The sequence below is a fragment of the Neodiprion virginianus genome, chromosome 7, assembly GCF_021901495.1.
Source record: "Neodiprion virginianus isolate iyNeoVirg1 chromosome 7, iyNeoVirg1.1, whole genome shotgun sequence".
NCBI classification, from domain to species: domain Eukaryota; kingdom Metazoa; phylum Arthropoda; class Insecta; order Hymenoptera; family Diprionidae; genus Neodiprion; species Neodiprion virginianus.
In genome coordinates, this window is record NC_060883.1 from 344,935 (window position 1) to 352,979 (window position 8,045).

General features: G+C 42.8%; 1 protein-coding gene across 5 annotated transcripts in view; it reads left to right on the top strand.

The window, feature by feature from the left end:
• Positions 1 to 1,553, top strand: part of LOC124309136 (protein kinase C) — a 40,487-nt gene extending 38,934 nt beyond the window's left edge. For all 5 annotated transcript variants that reach the window (XM_046772430.1, XM_046772433.1, XM_046772434.1 and 2 more), the window contains 2 exons: positions 972 to 1,174; positions 1,367 to 1,553. The gene's annotated coding sequence lies outside the window, so the exon portion shown is untranslated. The remainder of the gene's footprint in view (positions 1 to 971; positions 1,175 to 1,366) is intronic.
• The last annotated feature ends 6,492 nt before the right edge of the window (positions 1,554 to 8,045 follow it).

Below are 8,045 nucleotides of genomic sequence, written 5' to 3' on the forward strand. Positions count from 1 at the left end.
CCTGAAGCTCGCTATCCTTGTTCGTTCGAACGCCGGCACTCGTAGCTCGCTCTGTCGTCGTTTTCATAGGATACCGTGCTTTCACTGGAACATCCTCGAGGGCACCACGGGTTGGCCGAACGTCCGTTTCACCGCCTCACTCTATGCAGTCGGTGTTACATTAAATTTACGCATTTTACAATTAGGCTTACCCCGTACATTAGCTAATTGATAGATATAAATCGTAGTAAGCTTGTACAGTGAAGACGAAGCAAAGTTGATCGAAACCGTTGTACTTTTCTACCTCTTCTGCGTGCGTTTTATAATTATTGCAAAAATACGAGTAAGATTACAGTCAAAACCATGACTCTTGAACTTTGAGTAGTATAATCAATTACGAACAATCAATCGCAAGTAAAATATTGCAGTGCGCCTAGCGCTCTTATAAACGGCTACCCTTCACACGTAATGGGATGTTGGGTTGCCTGAGAGCGCTAGCGCAGGCGTCTATTCCACATAGGTATACGTACCGTATATACGTGCACTAGCTCTAATAGTTTCCGTTAATTAGATTAGCACTTGTAGCATTGTAGCTGGTATCGCGCCGACTTTAGTTGTCGGCGCACCTGTCGAGTAATAGTATGTAGAAATTTCACGAATGTGCCCAGTAACAAATCTAAGTAAGCAAGTTCGTTCTTTTGCAGTCATTAGAAAACGATCAGCACAGACGGAAGGTAGCAGATAACAATGAAATTTTGATTTCCAACCGTTTTCGGCTGATCCTCAATAGGTTTTGAACCGTTACATTGGGATTTCAGTGTTAGTATTATAACAAAGAGGTTAGGATGGTTAACGTTGTCTTGCAATAGATTACGTGAGGGGAAAAAGACAATTATGCAAACTGTCAAGGGAATGAAAAAACCAAAAAGATACAAGTTTAATTCTTTCTTTCCCTTTTTTGCTGTTCATTCCGTAATAGACTCTCATTACAGGTACATAGGATTTGTATTGTGGTCCAGAGATCTGCTACTGATTTGCTCCCGAGCCAAAAACCACAATAAAACATTCTGCCGACAGAAATTGCTCCTCAGAGGATAGAAATCCGTTCCTAATGCCATCTCATACAAGTTACGTGCCTCCAAAGCAGCTGAGATTCGCTATGAAGATTCAGAATCTAGCAAGAAATAAAATACAGGTGATTGTCAGCACATGCTGCTCAATATTCCACAGTATACATCACAAACAAAATTTTTTCAATTTTGGCTATAACACTAACAAATATTATTTGTCATCCTTAAATTTGTAATCAGATACTGTGTCTGCAAGTTACAACAATACAAATAACTCTGACTTACTTCTGAATTCATGATTTTGTATCTGGTCACAGTGATCGACACCTCACTGCAGTTGGATGTTCTTCAGGTCATACCGACACGAACCTGGTACTATTGGAACCGTCAGAGCAGTGTCCAAACTAAACCCGGAAAGACTACTATCTAAGATCAGTTTGTCGCGAAATATCAGACATCAGTACTTCGACTTTTACCATCATTTTACCACAGGAAGGAATTCAGGAAAAGCAAAATCAGTCACATGCCTGTTTCGAATGGCTGTATACATGTGATGAATATGTTGAAGGGCGAGTTGAAGCAGCATCAAGGTCTACTCCTGATAGCAAACTGGAATTCGAAATTTTCAATTATTTCATAAAGTAGACATACGTACGAGACAAGAACATTTGTTTTAGTTAGTGTTTCGTCATTTTGAGTGGTATATTCGAGTCTGAATTATTTCCTCGAGTCCCGTATAGTGAATGAATATAGAAATGTGCAATAGTAATTATAAATTTAAGAACTGCGAATCTGATATATGGTAAGCTGCCAATATTTGCAGAGTTAATTCTAGTTTCCTTTTTATTGTTCATTCAGAGTTAAGCAGAGAATACGAGTGATAGTGATAAAATTATGAAAAATAAGTTACAAAAATGTCTTAAAAATATAATGAATGTTGGCTTGTGATGAGTGGCTTACAAAAATATGCAGAGAAACAAACTAATCTAATAAATATTGTCTTAGTTCTCCTTAATTCTATAGTAGTATATAAGTATTCTAAGTATTCCCGGAATGTACAGGCTGCGTACAGCGATTATTAGATGGATTATAAATACATGAGTAGTTGGTGTTACTGTTTTTCGGTTGGATAAAAATTTTACGATAACTTAACGGCATAGAGAATGGTCTGAGAAATCATATTTTGTACTGGTCATGTACTAGATACGACCATGGAGACGTAAAATTTTTTCCGCTTGTGTGACATTTATTTAGTTTGCATATCCACATAATTTTACGACCAAAAACCAATTGCACCTCATCTAAATTCACTGCATAAAATGGATCATAAGTTGCGACCAGAAAACGGAGCATTTCTGCGTACTTCCCCTGTAATTTCTCAGCTGTTAATTCCACGATGTTCTACATGACTTCTTCGACTTCTTGCCGTCCTATGAATTCTAAATGGACTCTGCGAATTAATTTTGCCATGCAATAATTTTAATTCCAAAATCGTGATACTACTGACTAAATTAAATAAACTTGTACGAGCAAAACTTCGAATAGAACATAAGAATACTGTGTCCAAAAAAATATTTGTTGATATAAATGTCTGCAAAACTTCAATAAACATTTAAATATTTGTGGAATTTGTGACTTATTACTGTCCTGCCGAAATCATTATTGTTAGATTCCGAAGCGTCTGATTAAAGGCAACCAATCTTACACAACGTAACGGTGTCTAATTACAGGCGACAAAATTTACATGTTGGTCACATGCCCTCTCAAGCAAGCATGCATGCCTTCAGTTACATAGCGTCGACATCACATGCAGTCAATCAATCAATCAATGTGTCCCTGTTTTTGGGAGAGCTCCTCGGTTCTCCTGCGCTCCTGATACCAGGAGCAATTTTTGCTGAAATTTCTCCGATTTGCTTAGTTCTATTAGAAGTGGCGCGAAAATTTGAGATCTCATGCCGTCTCAAGCAAGCATGCATGCCTTCAGTCACTCTGCGTCGACATCACATGCAGTCAATCAATCAATCAATGTGTCTCTGTTTTTGGAAGAGCTCCTCGGTTCTCCTGCGCTCCTGATACCAGGAGCAATTTTTGCTGAAATTTCTCCGATTTGCTTAGTTCTATAAGAAGTGGCGCGAAAATTTGAGATCTCATGCCCTCTCAAGCAAGCATGCACGCCTTCAGTCACAGAGCGTCGACATCACATGCAGTCAATCAATCAATCAATGTGTCCCTGTTTTTGGAAGAGCTCCTCGGTTCTCCTGCACTCCTGATACCAGGAGTAGTTTTGGCTGAAATTTCTCCGATTTGCTTAGTTCTAATAGGAAGTGGCGCGAAAATTTGAGATCTCATGCCCTCTCAAGCAAGCATGCACGCCTTCAGTCACACAGCGTCGACATCACATGCAGTCAATCAATCAATCAATGTGTCCCTGTTTTTGGAAGAGCTCCTCGGTTCTCCTGCACTCCTGATACCAGGAGTAGTTTTGGCTGAAATTTCTCCGATTTGCTTAGTTCTAATAGGAAGTGGCGCGAAAATTTGAGATCTCATGCCCTCTCAAGCAAGCATGCACGCCTTCAGTCACACAGCGTCGACATCACATGCAGTCAATCAATCAATCAATGTGTCCCTGTTTTTGGAAGAGCTCCTCGGTTCTCCTGCACTCCTGATACCAGGAGTAGTTTTGGCTGAAATTTCTCCGATTTGCTTAGTTCTAATAGGAAGTGGCGCGAAAATTTGAGATCTCATGCCCTCTCAAGCAAGCATGCATGCCTTCAGTCACTCAGCGTCGACATCACATGCAGTCAATCAATCAATCAATGTGTCCTTGTTTTTAGAAGAGCTCCTCGATTCTCCTGCGCTCCTGATACTCGGAGCTTGCATGCCTTCAGTCATACAGCGTCGACATCATATGCAGTCAATCAATCAATCAATGTGTCCCTGTTTTTAGAAGAGCTCCTCGATTCTCCTGCGCTCCTGATACCAGGAGTAGTTTTGGCTGAAATTTCTCCGACTTGCTTAGTTCTAATAGAAAGTGGCGCGAAAATTTGAGATCTCATGCCCTCTCAAACAAGCATGCATGCCTTCAGTCACACAGCGTCGACATCACATGCAGTCAATCAATCAATCAATGTGTCTCTGTTTTTGGAAGAGCTCCTCGGTTCTCCTGCGCTCCTGATACCAGGAGCTATTTTTGGTGAAATTTCTCCGATTTGCTTAGTTCTATTAGAAGTGGCGCGAAAATTTGAGATCTCATGCCGTCTCAAGCAAGCATGCATGCCTTCAGTCACACAGCGTCGACATCACATGCAGTCAATCAATCAATCAATGTGTCTCTGTTTTTGGAAGAGCTCCTCGGTTCTCCTGCGCTCCTGATACCAGGAGCAATTTTTGCTGAAATTTCTCCGATTTGCTTAGTTCTATTAGAAGTGGCGCGAAAATTTGAGATCTCATGCCCTCTCAAGCAAGCATGCATGCCTTCAGTCACTCAGCGTCGACATCACATGCAGTCAATCAATCAATCAATGTGTCCCTGTTTTTGGAAGAGCTCCTCGGTTCTCCTGCGCTCCTGATACCAGGAGTAGTTTTGGCTGAAATTTCTCCGACTTGCTTAGTTCTAATAGAAAGTGGCGCGAAAATTTGAGATCTCATGCCCTCTCAAACAAGCATGCATGCCTTCAGTCACACAGCGTCGACATCACATGCAGTCAATCAATCAATCAATGTGTCTCTGTTTTTGGAAGAGCTCCTCGGTTCTCCTGCGCTCCTGATACCAGGAGCTATTTTTGGTGAAATTTCTCCGATTTGCTTAGTTCTATTAGAAGTGGCGCGAAAATTTGAGATCTCATGCCGTCTCAAGCAAGCATGCATGCCTTCAGTCACACAGCGTCGACATCACATGCAGTCAATCAATCAATCAATGTGTCTCTGTTTTTGGAAGAGCTCCTCGGTTCTCCTGCGCTCCTGATACCAGGAGCAATTTTTGCTGAAATTTCTCCGATTTGCTTAGTTCTATTAGAAGTGGCGCGAAAATTTGAGATCTCATGCCCTCTCAAGCAAGCATGCATGCCTTCAGTCACTCAGCGTCGACATCACATGCAGTCAATCAATCAATCAATGTGTCCCTGTTTTTGGAAGAGCTCCTCGGTTCTCCTGCGCTCCTGATACCAGGAGTAGTTTTGGCTGAAATTTCTCCGATTTGCTTAGTTCTGATAGGAAGTGGCGCGAAAATTTGAGATCTTATGCCCTCTCAAGCAAGCATGCATGCCTTCAGTCACACAGCGTCGACATCACATGCAGTCAATCAATCAATCAATGTGTCTCTGTTTTTGGAAGAGCTCCTCGGTTCTCCTGCGCTCCTGATACCAGGAGCAATTTTTGCTGAAATTTCTCCGATTTGCTTAATTCTAATAGGAAGTGGCGCGAAAATTTGAGATCTCATGCCCTCTCAAGCAAGCATGCATGCCTTCAGTCACACAGCGTCGACATCACATGCAGTCAATCAATCAATCAATGTGTCTCTGTTTTTGGAAGAGCTCCTCGGTTCTCCTGCGCTCCTGATACCAGGAGCAATTTTCGCTGAAATTTCTCCGATTTGCTTAGTTCTATTAGAAGTGGCGCGAAAATTTGAGATCTCATGCCCTCTCAAGCAAGCATGCATGCATGCCTTCAGTCACTCAGCGTCGACATCACATGCAGTCAATCAATCAATCAATGTGTCCCTGTTTTTGAAAGAGCTCCTCGGTTCTCCTGCGCTCCTGATACCAGGAGTAGTTTTGGCTGAAATTTCTCTGATTTGCTTAGTTCTAATAGGAAGTGGCACGAAAATTTGAGATCTCATGCCCTCTCAAGCAAGCATGCATGCCTTCAGTCATACAGCGTCGACATCACATGCAGTCAATCAATCAATCAATGTGTCCCTGTTTTTAGAAGAGCTCCTCGATTCTCCTGCGCTCCTGATACTAGGAGTAGTTTTCGCTGAAATTTCTCCGATTTGCTTAGTTCTAATAGGAAGTGGCGCGAAAATTTGAGATCTCATGCCCTCTCAAGCAAGCAAGCATGCATGCCTTCAGTCACTCAGCGTCGACATCACATGCAGTCAATCAATCAATCAATGTGTCCCTGTTTTTGGAAGAGCTCCTCGGTTCTCCTGCGCTCCTGATACCAGGAGTAATTTTCGCTGAAATTTCTCCGATTTGCTTAGTTCTAATAGGAAGCGGCGCGAAAATTTGAGATCTCATGCCCTCTCAAGCAGGCATGCATGCCTTCAGTCACACAGCGTCGACATCACATGCAGTCAATCAATTAATCAATGTGTCCCTGTTTTTGGAAGAGCTCCTCGGTTCTCCTGCGCTCCTGATACCAGGAGTAATTTTTGCTGAAATTTCTCCGATTTGCTTAGTTCTAATAGGAAGCGGCGCGAAAATTTGAGATCTCATGCCCTCTCAAGCAGGCATGCATGCCTTCAGTCACACAGCGTCGACATCACATGCAGTCAATCAATTAATCAATGTGTGCCTGTTTTTGGAAGAGCTCCTCGGTTCTCCTGCGCTCCTGATACCAGGAGCAATTTTCGCTGAAATTTCTCCGATTTGCTTAGTTCTATTAGAAGTGGCGCGAAAATTTGAGATCTCATGCCCTCTCAAGCAAGCATGCATGCATGCCTTCAGTCACTCAGCGTCGACATCACATGCAGTCAATCAATCAATCAATGTGTCCCTGTTTTTGAAAGAGCTCCTCGGTTCTCCTGCGCTCCTGATACCAGGAGTAGTTTTGGCTGAAATTTCTCTGATTTGCTTAGTTCTAATAGGAAGTGGCACGAAAATTTGAGATCTCATGCCCTCTCAAGCAAGCATGCATGCCTTCAGTCATACAGCGTCGACATCACATGCAGTCAATCAATCAATCAATGTGTCCCTGTTTTTAGAAGAGCTCCTCGATTCTCCTGCGCTCCTGATACTAGGAGTAGTTTTCGCTGAAATTTCTCCGATTTGCTTAGTTCTAATAGGAAGTGGCGCGAAAATTTGAGATCTCATGCCCTCTCAAGCAAGCAAGCATGCATGCCTTCAGTCACTCAGCGTCGACATCACATGCAGTCAATCAATCAATCAATGTGTCCCTGTTTTTGGAAGAGCTCCTCGGTTCTCCTGCGCTCCTGATACCAGGAGTAATTTTCGCTGAAATTTCTCCGATTTGCTTAGTTCTAATAGGAAGCGGCGCGAAAATTTGAGATCTCATGCCCTCTCAAGCAGGCATGCATGCCTTCAGTCACACAGCGTCGACATCACATGCAGTCAATCAATTAATCAATGTGTCCCTGTTTTTGGAAGAGCTCCTCGGTTCTCCTGCGCTCCTGATACCAGGAGTAATTTTTGCTGAAATTTCTCCGATTTGCTTAGTTCTAATAGGAAGCGGCGCGAAAATTTGAGATCTCATGCCCTCTCAAGCAGGCATGCATGCCTTCAGTCACACAGCGTCGACATCACATGCAGTCAATCAATTAATCAATGTGTGCCTGTTTTTGGAAGAGCTCCTCGGTTCTCCTGCGCTCCTGATACCAGGAGTAATTTTTGCTGAAATTTCTCCGATTTGTTTAGTCCACGTGGAAGTAGCCTAATTATAGGCAACCAAACTTACTTGGTTGGTCCAAGTGGAAGTGGCCTAATTATAGGCAACCACACATACTTTTTGGTCCAAGTGGAAGTAGCCTAATTATAGGCAACCAAACTCACACGTATGCGACACCGCCTTGCAGCCGTCAAGGCGTACCTTTGATCGAGCTCCTCGGCTCGGATGTTCTCCTGATACCAGGAGTAATTTTTCGCTGCAATTTCTCCGAGTTGCTTAATCCAAGTGGAAGCGCCTAATCACAGGCAACCAAACTTATACGTATGCGACACGGGCTTTCAGGCATAAGGCGTGCCTGTGATCGAGCTCCTCGGTTCAGATGTTCTCCTGATACCAGGAGTAATTTTTCGCTGCAATTTCTCCGATTTGCTA